Below are 16,129 nucleotides of genomic sequence, written 5' to 3'. Positions count from 1 at the left end.
GACGCTTTTACAGCCGCCGGAGACTGTTCCTATTTTCCAGTCGGCGAGACCGAGTGAAAAGAGGGAGAGGGAGAAGAGAAACGAATAAAAGAGACGGAAGGAGGGAAAGAGTTGGAGAGAGATGAAAGTGGCAGAGGGGGAGGCGGCGATCAGTTTCCCCCGTTATCGGTCCATTCGTATCTGCGCTTGTAGTCCGTTCTATAATTGCCTCTTTTAACTAAGATTACGGGATTTAAGTTTCGGATGGATGCGTGGCGCCCTGTTCCGTGGCAAGTGGACGGGAGGAAAGATAGAGTCTGGATTTTTAAATTGGTTCTTATAACTTTGAATACGGAAAGGGACAGGGTCTCTTTCCCTCTCTCGCGTGCGCGCGCGGAATCAAATCACCGTCGTCTTAAAAGTTTCGCGTTATCTCGATCCCTTGCCGAGTGTTTCTTCCGCTCCCGGTGACCCCTTTTTATCGCTCCTTTATGGCCGCGGTTGGCCACCCACCTTCTCCGCTGGATCGTTTAATTGTTTCTCTCCTCTGCTTGCGTCGTGTAATTGTAAATTTCGTGCTTCGCATTCCTAGTATAATGGAAGTATATCCCTAGGATATTGATTGAAAAAACGTGGGCACGTCTTCTGTTTAAACGTTAGTCAATTTCGAAAACAAGAACAGCGTCGAAGTCAATGGAAGTACCACGATACTTCGACATTTGTCCCGAGATACGATTGTCGTCAATGATCAGCGAATGATCATCCAAAGCGATTTCCATCGGGTGCCCCACGATTCAGATCGACAGGCCTGGCGAAAGAAACTTGTTTCCCCGATCCAGCGCGATCCGTGGCTCGTCCACTGGCAGGGATCGGCCAGTGTCGGTCACCGGGCTGACAGATCGCTGACGCTCACGAAAGGGTTTCGTGACAGCTGCGTTATCGTGATTCGATTCCACGAAATCACGTTGATCCACGTTCTCACCCAGTCTGTTTCGAGAATCCTTCCAGCCCTGTCCCCTATCCTTGTCCGCTATCTTGCTGCACGATGAATTGCCTTCCTACCAATTTCCTCCACCGGTTCGAAGCCGATCGGTCTCGGGCTGCAATTAGAGAGATACGTTCCCTCTCGTGCATGGTAATTCCGATCCGACTCGAAAGAGAGAGAGCGAGAGAGAGCGAGAGAGAGAGAGAAGAGAAGAGAAAGAGGACAAAAGAAGAGGACAAGAAGTCAGCGAAGCTGGTCGAAGAGCAAAGAGAAATAAAAAGGAAGAACGCAACGAACGAAGCGCCATCCTTTTACGGTCGGGGGTATATCGGGCCATTATTTTCTGCAGTATTTTAACGTAAAACCCTCCGGATTCCTGGAGCCATCGTATCGATTCCCGCAGAAGGAATCGAGCGGCGCGAGGGTGCACGGGGGTGTGGCAGCAGAGACGTAGGGGAGGCAGTTTCGCACGAAGCTTTTCCTGCGATGCAATCTTTGAAAGGAGAGCCGCGTCATTACGTCGTGGCGGTGGTTCACGGGCCATTGCCCCACCTCCCCTTTCGACTTACCCCCCCCCCCTCCACCCTCCCCCGCACCGCACCGCACCGCCGACCCCCGCTCCCCTGCCCAACCGGGCTTTTCCTTTTCTTCTTTTCGCTGATCGCGAGCCCTCGTTCCACCACGACTCCACGACTGGGAGCGAGGAGAAAGCTCGTGCTTACCCGGGTTTTCTCCCGATTCCGTACGGCCCAATGACACATGACTCGATATGCGACAACCCCATGCGTCAACCAAAGCCCCGTGACGTCGTTTAAGCTCCGTTCTTCTCTTTTTCTCCCTCTGAAACTCGAATACTTGGTCGAACATCTCTCGGACCAAGAACATCTTGAGAGAATACTTGCGAGTATCGACAACCTCGATCGATTATAACCTTGCGAGCTTCGCACTCGATAGAAAAACTTCATTTTTCCATAACGTGGAAGACGCATGTACATTGCGAGCAGAACAGTGCCCTATTTTTGAACCCGTTAACGTCTATCACATCGCGAACCGATCAAAGCCACGTTTCCCTCCCAGCGTCTACCGTTTCATCCACGAACGATACCACTCACCCTCTAGGAGAAGCATCGATACAACAGACTCGCTCGCCTTGTGGGCTCGATCGCCTCGTGGGCTTTATCTCGATAATGAAGCCACAAAGGAGAATCTCTATTTACCCGGCGCGGACCATCCTCCTCCTGGCTCTCTTTCTGGTTATTGTACGCACAGTCTCGGCTGTTCATGGCTCCTCCGGTTTCTGGGTGGTGCGTCTCCAGGATATCCGTGCTAACAAGGTCCACTTGGGTGGCGCGGCCACGGCTTACCTGGTCGTTTGCTTCGGGTAATATTACCGCGAGAGACGTTTCGCAAGCCGGCCGAGAGATGTTTAGCCGCGGTGGGTGGAACGGCGTACACGGGCGATCGTTCGCTCGCTCGGCCGCGCGTACCAAGTTGCGCCACGGCTTCAGCTTCGCGAGACCGAAAGAGAGAGAGAGAAAGAAAGAAGAGTTTCCAAGCTCGTCGTCGTGCCGAGCACGGCATACCGCGACAAAGGTATTGCCAGTATTAGTAGGTATGCGATGATGGTTTAAGCTTCTACTTCTATTTTTTTCTCCTTTCTCTTTCTCTCTCTCTCTCTCTCTTTCTCTGTTTCGCTATCGGCGCGTATAGAAGTAACGAGCGCATGCAAATCGCCGCGACGACCCTATCAGTTATTTTTTAATGCCGGCTTGATGCTCAGCCGCCACCGGGCGGATTTATCCGTCTCCGCGGCGCGACCACCACGTTCGCGACCCCCCTCCCTCCCCCGAACTTTATGGAATAACGTTAACGATTCCTATTGAAAAGGGCCCGCGTCGATTTATGGAACGCTCGTCCCGCCGCTCGTCATTGTTGTCCCAACGTTTCGATCCGCGGCGCTCGAGTCCACGGTTTCACGGAAATGATCTATGGAAATGCGAGTCGCCGTGTCGTCAGCGCGAGGATTATTTTGCCGGACTGGCGTTCCACTCGGTTTATCCCGAGCGTCCAAGGTGTACGAGCGAAGGATGTGGAAAAAGTTTCGATCGTGAGAGAAAGAGAGATTTTGTTGCGTGGAAATAACACAATAAGTGGCGGCGAAGGGATCAGAGATCAGTTTGAAGAGGAGTATTCTTTTAATCCTCGGTTTATCCGTTCACGTCGTTCCATTACGTCGTAAATGATACGAGAAACGATATGGAAATTTCACTTTTGTCTACTTTATCTAGATTTTCTACTGTTATGGCTTTAGTCAATCGAAATTGCTTCTCGTGCGTTTCTGTGCTTTTATACTTTTCAGTAGGAAACTTGTTCTATGCACCGTGTGCAGTTTTTGTCAAAGAGCAGAGGAACTTTTCCCAACTACAATAACCTTCTAAAAAAGGATCCTCCTATCTTGAATAACGTACAATGCGATACAATATAAAATCAGATTCAATCACGATGAAAAATTCTCACGATCTGTACAGAACCCAGATACACGTCTTCGGATTCGGAGCAGATCGCGCGATTAGTCAGGGTTACGGCGAGAATCAAGGTCAGACTCGTGAAAGTGAACGCGACAGATCGCGAGGAAGGAAGGTAAAAAACTGGTAGCGGATCGATGCGATCGTACGCGTAGACGTTACCGGCGAACTTTCTCTCTCTCTCTCTTTGACTCTGCTCTCTGGCCGAAGTTGCAGAGCTCGTCGTAGAGAGGCCATAAACGCAGTAGTGGGCCCTGGGTGCAAGCTCCGGGGTTTATTATCAGGCTGGGCTCCCAATTAAGCGGCGGCAGCTGTGAAAATTAATGGAGCACAGCTTTTAAGATGTAATTGGGCACATTCATAACTCAGGGGTGGAAGGAGACCGGGAGAGAGAAAAAGCGTGGTCGACGGGGAGGCGGGTGGGCCAATCTACCCCTGCGCGCGGAGTATACACCGTTGTAATTGATACAGCTATACACGCGTCGCCATTTTTTTTTTTCTGTTTTTGTTTTACGCCGGAGTGAGACACGCTGCGCTGGTGAGTTACAACGAAACGTTGGCGTACGTTCGTTCGTTTCAACAACGGTAAAAATGAACGAGTAGGGAGGAATAAGTAGAAGCAAGCAGCGTGGTTAATTCAGTAATCCGATTGAGGATTTTTCGTAGGTCTGATTGGTTAAAATTCGGTGTTTGTTTGATATATACACTATCAAACGTATCGGAAATTCGCATAAGCAAACAGCATTCAATATGCACGACGATAAATTTTAAGAATTTGAATTCGTTACAAGTGTTCACAGTTCGAAGCAAGTCTAGAGCACTAAAAATCCGGACATTTATATGACACCGATGTGCATAAAGATGCAAATGTACCGAAAATAGAAAATTTGAGCGAAATAAAAAAACGAAAGTTTCGTTTCGATCGGGAACGCGACACTTTTAGGTGAAAGAGCACGCTAGAAAAACGAGACGGAGATCGGAAAAGAACGGATTCGAGGGTGGTCGTTGCCTCCGCGAGATGGTGATAGCGACGATGTAATAATACCGAATGACGCGACATCTTTCTCCTTTTGTCTCTCTCTCTCTCTCTCTCTCTCTCTCTCTCTCTGTTTCTCGTAGGATACGTTCCGAAGGGGATGGCGAGGACTTTGTCGGGGTTGGACGCCCCTTCAGACGCTCGTAAACATTTCGTAAATTTGCTCCACAGGTGTGCCATCGCGGCAACTAAGCCATCCACGCCCGACCGAATTCGCCTATTTACTTGCACGACGCACACCCAGCCGCTACACAACCACCCCTTTCTGAAGATCGTTATCCCTTCCGGTCTGCTGATCTTTGTCCCGTAATTGCGACGTCTGGAGTTTTTCTTTTCCCTCGGCTCGCTATCGTCCGTCCGGGACACTTTGTTTCTGGCTTGGAAAATTGCGATTGCGTCTCGCGGCTCGTATTCCTCCCCCTCCTCCTCCTCCTCCTCCGGTCGATGTCGCGTTCAAAACAGCGTTTCCAAGTCGCTGGTTTTCCGAAAGGCAACGGCGATCTGTGCGTCGAGTACCCGATGAAAGGAATTGAACGGAGAGTTTTCGCGACCCTTTACGTTCTTGGCCCTCTCGATCGTTCTCATTTCCTACGAAGTCTTCCTCTCTTTTTTTCTCCCATCCAAAGAATCTTCCCACCGGAAGACCGTCAGTCTCATCTTTTTTTCAAACGTTGCTGCCAACGTTTCGTTCGCTTTCAATTGCGGGAATTTTGTTTATTTTTCTCAAACCAAGCCAATCTCGTCCGCTCTCATCTTCAGTCGAATTCTGCAAAGGTTTCGCTCGATCCTTTTTCGCTCACCTTCGCTACCCAGGGATACGGTAATGCCGCGGTATGCCATAGATTTGGTTATAGGTGATCCGTGACGGTGGTGCATCCATCGGTTGGGTCCGAAAGTGGTCGTAGGAGGAGTGGGCAGGATGGTGGAAGCGGCAGAAGTGGTGGAAAAGGACGGCGTGGAGGGCACCGTTCCGGAAACTGAGCGCGGATGTTTGCTACGTACACGTCGTGCGAGCAATGGCGGCGTAACCCGCTCCACGCAGAGTGATGGAGGAGCTTCGTGCCCGGGATACCGGTTTCCGGTTCGGTTCTTCGCCGATAATCTCGATCCTGCCCCGTCGCACCTGCGTCTCTCTTTCTCCATATATATTCTCTCTCTCTCTCCCTCTCTCTTTCTCTCTTTCTTTCTTTCTTTCTCTGCCACTCTCTACGAACGAACCGCGTAAAAATAGCGCGAGCCTCCGGGAAGAAATATGTAAAACACGGGAGCGAGGCACAAGCGGCACGTACGCCGCTGCATTTTTTTTGTTTCCTGTTTCCCTCTTTGGCTCTGGCTAGCTCGCCCCCCTTGAACGAGATGGCCGGAAAAATTATGATTTCGAGGCCGCCGTGGTTGGGACTGTAACTGAAATTTGATTCGTGGGCAATCGTCTGCGGAGGATATACGTGCGGGCGAACGGAACGAACATCCAGTGTCCGTGGAAACGTTCATCTGCAAAATATCCTACGCGAATTACAACGTATCGATTCGCGAGATTCGCTTGTATTTCTTGAAGCTCGAGGTTATCATTTTTATAGGAGCCTCTTCTACGTTGCTACCGCGATTCCTGTACTTTCGTTTCAATCGAATTTTCGTTCTACTCTAACTGAACATTTTATACACAATTTATTCTTAACTATGCAGTTCCTTTGGATCTCGCTTTTGTACGACTCTCGCTCCCGCTTCAACAATTGGAAAGACAAGCGTCGAGTGAGAGAAAGAAATTCCACGTCCCAAGATATTCTCTACGCTGTGCGTTACGCACAACTTGAGCAACTTAACCGAGCCGTGACACAATTTCCTACGAAGGAAATCCTCAGCCCCGGATGTATTAAGAACCGGGATATAAAGCAATTTTCTATCCATTGTTCCCCTTTCGTCGGCCATTATTCGAGGACGCGTCGGCCGACACCTATCGCACACACGAACGGAGACTGCGTAACGGTCTGGTAGCGAAAGGGTTGAACTCTAGTCAACCCCTCTCTGCTCTCTGTCTCTCTCTCTCTCTCTCTCTCTCTCTCTCTCTCTTTCTCTCTGTTCAGTCTCCCGGGTCAATAAGGAAAGAGCGAGACAGCGGAGTGTCACGGTCAGGGGGATAATTCTCATTTGTGTGTAATCGCGCTCGCAAAACTCCATCACACTCTCCTAATAGAGGCCATGGGGGAATACGCGGCTCCGAACGACTCCTCGGACGCAGTCTTTATGCTTCGACATTACGTTTCTGTCAACGTGTTGCGTGCGTGTCACGGACGAGCCTCTGCATCCGGGGGAAGGCGTAATAGGGGAGTACGCATTGATAATAGAGATGACAGCCGAGATGCTCGTCCAGGGACCGTCCAGGTCCGATTGTTTAAGTGGCGAAAACTGTTTGGGAATTGGCCCGTGATTTTTTGACGCGATCAGCTGTCGCAAGACATCAAGGGGGTAGAAGCGTTGAAATTGCGTCTGACGCGTTCTTCCTTCTTTAAATCGAGTACCACTTCGTATTTTTTTTTATATTTTTTTTTATTTTAAACGAGTTTCAGTAGAACTCTGTTAAGTTTATATTGTAACATTTGAATGTGAACATTTTTTGAAGATTTGCAACTGTTATTTACTATATACACACATATAAAAGCTACTTCTTCTCTAGGCATTTTGATACCCAGGGTACAATTTTCATATGCATTCATACGTGATCAGTTGTGCGAGATTTGAGGATAGGGATTAGAAATTGTTCCTTCCTTAAAACGAATATCACTTATTTTATTCTAAACAGTTACGTCGGTAGTTTTTTTTCATTGACCCCTCTCATAAAAATTTTTGAAATTTTCCAACTAATTTTGCGACTTCTTCTCCTTGCATTCGCCTTTCGTTTCGATACTCGTGGTATACAACTTTTATACGTATCAAAGTGGTATTTTTTTTCCTTACGAAATACAGAGATACTACAGACGTGCCCCTTTCCGATCAAAAATTTATTCGGCGAGGAGTCGAGTCGATGGGAGAAGAGTATATTAGATTTATGGCCGACCGATGCAAATATCGAGCCACGGCAATTCTTCGTCGGTGTTCGCCTAATCCCTTTACGATGCTCGAAGAGGAGGGGGGGGGGGGAGAGGGGGACGAGCGAAGGAGAGGTTGGTCATCGACTGCTTTCGTTCCAATCGCCTCCGTCGAATCTCAAAGGCTTTGGCCCGCATATTGGCCCACTCGTAACTCCCCGTGGAAGCTTTTGTTGTCCCACACACGCTCACTTTGAGCAGCAGGGAACACGTGGGATAGCCACGTTCAGAAAGGAAAGCGAAGGGTGGCGCGACGGGAGCGGCGGCGCTCTTGCTCTCGCGCGTTATTTAGCGACAATGTGTCGCGCATAGAAACTGCCCTCAAGCAGCCAATAAACGGCGTTACGTGGCTGGCCCCTTCCCCCCCTCCCCCTTCCATTCACGGCCTCTGGGGCCAATTTCGTCAGATTTCAGGAAATTGTTGTTGCGTCCAGGAACGGCGTCTGGTGCCGCGTGCTGAATCGACAAACGCCGGATCCCGTCGCCCGGGATCGGGTCACGAACGCCGGTCTCGATCGCTGATCTACGGCCATCTCGCTATCTAAATTACTTCCACTAGATTCCGTTCCTCTTTTACAATGTTCACGATTCTCTGACACGAGCGAATCGTGACGCGTTGAATCCCCGATTTTTAACGGGGCAGCGATATTGAGGGAACGTACGGGCCCGGTTCTCCGTTTTATTGACCAACTTCGAATTGCAGAAGTTCGCACTTCTGCCGAAGAGTGCTTGGAACAAGCGCTGTAACTGGAGAAAATGAAGTAACACTTTGTACTTTGGGCAGAGAGTTTTCGAACTTGTGACTTAAAAGTGTCTTCTTTGTTTGTGTCTCTTCTAGAACAATTTCTAAATGAAATTCAATCCGTAGATAGGCGTGACTGGATCCTCAGATCCTCGAATCCTTCTCCACGCTACATCTAACTTAGATCGTCACATTTTTCGTCCATCGCTGTTCCTAACCGTTCGTCGTCGTTCAAACTCCCATCTCGTCCAGTGTCATCCAGAAGCGATCGGTACGTAAGTAAACTTGCTCTACGTATTGCTCTTATAACGGGCAAGAACAAGGCCGGTCACAGGCAATAAATTGACGAATCAAAGCGTCGCGGTAAAAGCGGTGGCAGTATTTCCCAAGGAGGGCCATGCATCAGCGGACCGGAGTCGAATTATCAAAACGGGAAGCGATCGATCTCCGTGGCAGGAAGATGTACAACAAGGATCGAGCAGCGTGCAGTATCACCTGGCCACGAAGAGAGAAACACGCGCGAAACAAGAGAAACAGAGAAAGAGAGAGAGAGAGAGAGAGAGAGAGAGAATTGAGAGCACGTCGAAACTGCGAGAGGCGAAACCAAAAACGAAGCCCGTGCGCACACTCCCCGAAGGGCCGGTTCTCCTATTAACTCCCTACGTGCCGCGACGGCTAAATGTTCCCCTTTACGCGGAGATAATGAAAATTACAAATAGCCCCGCGTGTACGTGCGTGCACGGACGTATGCGCTCGGCGTCCATGCCCGATGGAATTTCCACGTCGAAAGTTTCCCCAATGTCAGGAGAGTGGACCGTGGTGGTGGGACACGCCGCGCCCTGGACTTATAGGAAATTGTCGGCCGTTATATTTGTTAGCGAGGGCCGGGGCCGGGGATTGGGACGGCAGGAAACAAGTCATCGTGCGGAATACATTCCAAGTGCCGATAAGTAGATTGGTTTGCGGACCGGCTCTCCTTCTCTTCCGACTGATTCCGACCAATTGTCACTCCCTCCTCCCGCTCTCCCTCTTTTCAGCGTACCGTACTTCGTTCTCATCGTCGTTTCGTCGTTATCTGGAGACAAACGTCTCTGACTTGTGAGTCAAATCTCGCGGTAAATGGAGCGATCCGATGGTGAAAAAGCTGGAAATTTATTTCGATGAACAAACATTGGAGTTGAAGTGTGGCAGGATATTGCAGATTTGTTGCGAAATATACTTCGATACTTTTAACACTAGAATTACGAACGAAAGTAGTGAGACTCGTCTCGGAGAAACGATTGCAATTTGAAATTGTAAGTAAATAAATCTGTTGTGAATCGAATTATCGAATTCGCCATTTTCACCACTTTGATAATTCTAGCGTTAATAAATAATGCATGAATACTTGATTATTATTCTAAATAATTGGAATGAAAGTCGTGCGATGAAACTAAAGTAATCACGGATAATTTTAGTTGTAATAAATGCAAGAACACTTAATTTTTATTCTAAATAATTGCAATTAAAGTCGTATAGATGAAAATAAAGTAACCGCATATAGTCATCGATCAGTCTCGATAAAAATCTATATATATTTATTTATTTATATTTTATTTAATATATATATATTAATTTTTTGCGAAAGCTGTTAACGATTGCCATAGAATGCGAAACAGAGAACGAAGGTTAGTTTCGGGATTAATAACTTCTTTCTCCAAATGGAATGAAAACAACCGTCAGTCTGACACCTTCAACGTTGCGTGGGATGAAGAGCAACGCGTGGCAGGGGGTGGCAGCAGCAATAACGCGCTCGCGCGCACGTTGGTGAAATTAGTTTTCCAGATAATCATCTCACGGCATTGTGTGTTGCGTCTCGTAGTTTCCTGGACGAGAGAGCAAACGGGCGGAAGGCGTGAGGGGTTGGAAACGGCTTCGAGGACGAGGTACACGGCTCGGAAACGCGGCCAGCGAGTGCAGCTTAAAATGTAAACGTGGATTAATGACGAGTTACGAACGTGTGCTCGACGACCGAGGCAATTTTCTCGTACTATTCGCCGTTTTTTGCTTCTTTTTTTCTTTCCATGAGCTTATGATTTGGCCAACTTCTAAATCATCGCTCCGATTTTTTGCCTTGTAGTTTTTGAAAAATGAAGATTGTTGTAAAAATAATTGGCACAGACGAGTTCTCAGTCGTTGTGAACGTGAAACGAAAGCAAAAGAGTAGCGATCATAACTTTCGAATGTCACCCTTCGATTTTCAAATTACTTCGCAGAAAAACGTATTTCACTTCTGAAACGTGTAATTAATCTGAAAAAAGAACTTTCATACACTGCGTATTCTCGTCACGCGCCGCTAAATTGCCATCCGTATTCTCCGAATTAGGTCCTGCAGCACCCATGCATTAATATCGTCGTCAATTTTCCTGGAAGCGTTCTCTGCCTCCAAATACGAAATGAGAAAAAAATTTCGAGGACTGACTGAATAGAGAACTGGGAAATAAGATGAAAGACGCGTGATACCGCGACGCAAGGCGACGAAGGCGACGATTTCAATTGTGCGACGTCACGGGGAATAAAACGACCCTAAAGCGTAGGGGGATAGTGCGTGTCATTCTCGCGAGAGAGTCGACTAATCGGCGATTCGTCGGCCGTGTCGATGCACCGCGCGTTCCTCCTGCGAGAACGCGGATAAAGAACAGGAAGCATGACGTTCGCCCGTGCATCGACCCCCTCTGCATGCTCGCCCGCACCCCTTCGAGCATTTCGTGGCGTTCCCGGTGATTAATGTTGCCGAACAAATTGTCTAGAAAAACATGTCGTAGCCGGGGCATTTCCCGCGCGTGCACTGCACCCTTTATCTCTACCCCCGGAGTCACCCTTATTTCCCTCGAGCGTGGAGGAAGCGCACCCCTGCGCCACGCCGCCGCTCCCCCCCCCCTCCCCCCCACACCCTTCTCCTACCACCGTCTCGATTTCTAACGCACCAAACCAAGCCTCCTCGTGTATACACGGCCGCTGTGTATACATGCCTGTATACATACATTACGCAGATGATATCCAAGTAATCCGATTTACTTCGACTTCGCTATCAACGTCACTACCTCCGCCCCCGTTTCGGGCTAATTATACACCGGCCCGCGTTACCCGTACCCTCCTCGGGGCTTAACGAGAGATTAGACGAGAGCCGAGCTCGCGACGATCGATTAACCTTCGACATAACGGATAACGTTGAGATGTATTTTTTAGATGTATGGAATGGGGATGGGGGAGATACTAAAAATGGGCGAGACGACGGTTCGATAGCATTTTCGATGGATAAGTCGATATCTTTTTACGAGAGATTAAGTTTAAAGGATAGCACAATTTTCGTTGTTTTGAATCTTTTATCGACGCATCGAGCGTTTTAGATGCTAAATTGCAATTTAGGTATTAATATGCAATTTTACCATTTTGAGGTAAATTGAGAAGCGATTAAATTAAATTAAATTCCGGGGCGATTACTTCAATAATTTCACTTTGATTATGTCCTGTGAATTAATTTTGAAATCATTACGAAGCTATTATTAATGCGATATAATATGTTGTATATTAATACAGTATTGTTATTATATCATATATTATTAATATAATATATTGTATATTAATACAATGTGACTCAAAGTAGTTTTTCATTCTGCGGTATTCCTTGAAACGTGAAGCATAAAAATTGACACGGACTCAGAGTCCGTGTTTAAAGTTTAAGACCCACAAGGCACAGACGAAACAGGAATTTCTCGGGATCGCGGGGGAAAAACGGCCGCGCGGAAAAATCCCAGCCGGCGGATTCTAAATGTCGTCTCGTTACAGTCACGCACGACATCGGTACATCGTTTGCAAAAAGGCCGGACAAGCCACGGCGGTGTCTGTTGCTTCGCCGTTGCTCCTCTCCACTAAATCTTCCCCGGTATCTCGCATCTCTCCGTTTCCCACCTGTGAATTACAAATTACCGGAGGACTCGTACGACTGAACTGGCCCCGGCCTCGTTTGCTCGCTTTTCCCTCGCTTCTCGCGAGCCGTCGGCCCCTTTAAACGTCGCGGGCCCGCACCGTGACCGAAACTGACACCGATACGTTCGTTTCTCACGATTTCACCTGCTTCGCCAACGATCCTCGCCAATTCCCCCAAAGGAAACTTCCAACATCTATGAATACGAGCAGGAGCCTCGTATGATTTATACGACGATATTTGGAGGAGAGTCGCTAATCCGTGCTAAACTGGGTAGTTGCTCGTTTCACGAGGCAGTTTGATATTATTTGAAAAAAAAAAAAAAAAACGGAAACTTGTCTTCTTCGAACGAGTTTCTTATTTGTTTTCATTTTCTTTTTATTTTATGAATGTTAATATTTACATCTTTGAGAAATTTTGAACTTGTACTAGAAGGTGTATAAAAATATTTTCGTCCGCGTACATTATGAAAGGATCACTCGACTTCCCAAAAATAAACAATTTCTACAAAATTCAAATTCCACAGACACTCAGATATCGATTGTTTTAATCACTTCAATTCTACAAATCTAAGCTTGAAACACTCTTTTTCACTTATTGCGCGAGAACAACTGCCTCGCAGCAATCTCGACAGTTAAATGAAATTCATCGAGATCAAAAGTCGAAGCATCTAGAAAGAAAAAGATCAAAAAATCGAAGCAAGATACAAAGAAAAAAGCGAAAGAGAAGATAGGAAGGAAATATGCAGGAGAAAGAAGGATGGTGGCTGGGCAAACGATCTCGTGGCGTTATTTACACGTTCCGTGACCGGGGCACGGTGGTCAACTCTCGCTGGCCAGCCACTGGCGCTTTATACCTGATCAGCGAACGTATGTAGGCGGAGGAACCTGCCTGTACATACGTTTCACCTTTTCGTAGGTAAACGCGCGGGCTGCACGAGCGCGCGAAGGTACCAGACGTCGCATAAAGCCCGGATTTTATTACAAGAGGATTCAAATTCCGCGCACACGAGCGAGCCCCCATGGCGTAGCTTGAGGGGCGAGGGGCGAGCCAGCCGAAGAAAACGAGAGAAAGACCGTAAGATATATAAAAAATACCGGTCCGGACCCCGTGAATCCTCCCGCGGTGTAAACCCATAAACCACTCGCGTATTCTATTTTCTCGCGGATAAAAATTTCGATCTCTCCTCCCTGTTCTCGTTCCCTCCTCTCTCCCCTCTTCTTCTTTTTTTTCAGGCTCTCTATCTCTCGCCGTTGTTGGCGAAGGAATGTTTCGAGTTCTCGTTGTTTTAAGCGGACTCAAAATTTTCTGTACTTCTCAAAGGAAAAATGCTACGAGAAAAATTTATTCTTCAATATTTATATACACACAGTTCGTAAGGTGTCGCTCGAGTTTTCCAATTTTGAAATAAACATCGTCTTGGAATCTTCCTTCCGAAACTTGGTCTATTTGTAGATACGCACTGATGATCATTCTGTAGTGGTCGAAATATTTCTTCCATCGTTCTACAGCTCGCGTCAATCTAACCGTCGACTTTAATTGTCTCTCAGTTGCAATATCAAATAGAAATCTTCGAATTTCAAATCTACAAAATACCAAATTTCCTCTTTCACGAGCCTCGAGAGTCGCAAGCGGAGAATCGTTGCCGCGAGGCTCACGCGTGCGAGAGTCTCGTGCAAACGTCCGAGTCGCGCGCGAAGAAACAAACCGCCAGGATGAGAAACGTGCCGGATGTATAGGCAACGTTTCTTCCACGTGCACGACCGGGCGGAGATGTAGGGAAAAGATTCCACGGCGCGGAGAGATGGTAAACGGGACGCTTTAGGGCCATCCAGAGGACGAGCGGTCAATCTAAACGACCCGTTATCTCGGCTCCGCGAGGCAGGCCCTCTCTCTCTCTCTCTTTCTCTCCGAGAGGCTGGCTTTTCCCTCCCGCTCGAAATCTGAATAAAAAGTGGTTACTGCGAGTGAAACGCAGAGATCGCCGAGATCGGGAATAATGGGTCCCTTTTTCTTCTCCGGGCCACCGGGTCCGGGACGGATGGCACAGCCGCGGTTTTAGAAGCCTAAACAACCGCATTTGCCTGAAGAAACGGCGCGCCCGCTGCCGCGTCTACTTTACCGCCGCCACGTGCCCCTAAATTCGGTCGCAGTGGTACGAGTCAATCTTTGGTGCGACCTCTGGTTTCTAGAGTTTCGCCCTCTTGCGCGAATATCAACGCGACGGATCGTTTCAATTTCGTCGGTCGCCGAGGTCTCGTTGCAGCTGGAAATTCTTTTCATTTGACAGGTAATTATGCAGATTGCGAGACGCGAACTCGAGGAGAGGAAAGAAAAAAATTTGAGAATGTTGGAAAGTCGCGCTGTGCTCGTTTAACGCAGGAACGACACAAAGGAACTTCATAAAAGACAATTTACGATACATTTACGCGATAAACACCGCGTTTTATGGTCCTCGTGCACTGATGCATGAAATACATGGAAGTTTATAGTCCATCCTGTAAATAATCCAGCACGCGGTTCGTAATTCCTTGGTTCGAAGTTTTTCTTAGATCGCCATTTTGTTGGAATTGCGACCCGATGTCGTAAGGAGACCGCTATATCGGGTGAGATAAGTTCCCAACAATTTATCCTGCTTGACTTTCAACCTTCGTCTCAAAGTCTCGTAACGATCGTCGCAGAAAAATCTTCAACCGCTGGCTGGCAATGTCGCGGGATGAAATTTCAAATGATTGAAATAAGACACACAGCGTTAGTTATTAATTATTTAAAAAAATCTGACGACAAGCTGTAGCGACAGACTCGTCTTATCTCGCTTCGTTGTACGCTCTCTCGGCGACGCGCTCGCGAAATGTCTGATCGTTACTTTGCTTGGCGATTGCTAAGGCCACCGAAACGACGGGAGGGGAGGGCAGGGTGTAGGTCGGCAGTTTATAACGGCGTCAGCAGTTGGTACATATAGTGGGCCCCGGTGCCGGAGAGTTTAAGAGACTGTTACAAGCTGACGCCTTCGCCGGGAACGACGGAGATGGGGTGAAAATCAGGCTGTAAGGGGTGGGGAGGAGGGGGTGGCAGACGTGGAACATAGAAACGGGGGTGGAAAGTAGACGGACGTGGGAGGGAGGGTGTTAGGCGCGGCGCAATCGGGTATCAACCCTCGACCCGACGACGAGATGAGTCTGACCCCGACGACGAGGTAGCCGGTGACAATCGGCTCGAGTATCCGCTACCCTATAAAGGAGGAGGGTTGCGACAGCTGTGGACCCAATAACTTGCCTTCGCGAGCCGAGCCTCGAAAGGGCTCGAAATGGCGACGACCTGGCTTCGTATTCCACTGTTTCGCTGTTGCTTCTCGAAACAACCGGTTCTCTCGGAAAAGCGGAGAAGCGGATCAGTAGATTAGTTTCGAAGTAATTCGAAGCGGTAGCTACGAATATTACGTATTGCGCGAGGAATGATTTTTCATACGTCGAACGACGAACGACGAATTAATTTGTAGATGAGTTTTGAAGGTTTGCGACAATGTGGAAAGAAATGCTCACTCTATGCAATGACACACAGAGATCCGAAAACGATCAACGGATCGTACAACCATTGCCAATTGCCGTGTGTCCAGTTTGATAACAAGCGGAACGTCCAGCATGGTGAAACGAACGAGACAGCGAGCTGCGCGTATGAAAATCCCCGCCTCAATTACGAATCTTTAAACCCGGCATCATCGGGAAACGACAGCGTTTCATTCAATAATCTCGCCACGCTCTTTTCAATCACCTGAGACCAGCCTGATCCCCTCTGTACCAACGGGGAAAAAA

The 16,129-nt window shown here is 48.1% G+C and overlaps 1 protein-coding gene across 1 annotated transcript in view; it reads left to right on the top strand.

Annotated features, from left to right (window-relative positions):
• The window catches only part of LOC122533151 (homeobox protein homothorax-like), a 90,802-nt gene that overhangs the window by 65,523 nt on the left and 9,150 nt on the right, over positions 1-16,129 (top strand). The window lies entirely within an intron of this gene.

This window comes from Frieseomelitta varia, unplaced genomic scaffold, assembly GCF_011392965.1.
Source record: "Frieseomelitta varia isolate USP_RPSP 00005682 unplaced genomic scaffold, Fvar_1.2 scaffold_499, whole genome shotgun sequence".
NCBI classification, from domain to species: Eukaryota; Metazoa; Arthropoda; class Insecta; order Hymenoptera; family Apidae; genus Frieseomelitta; species Frieseomelitta varia.
This window is presented reverse-complemented; position numbering and strand designations above follow the sequence as displayed.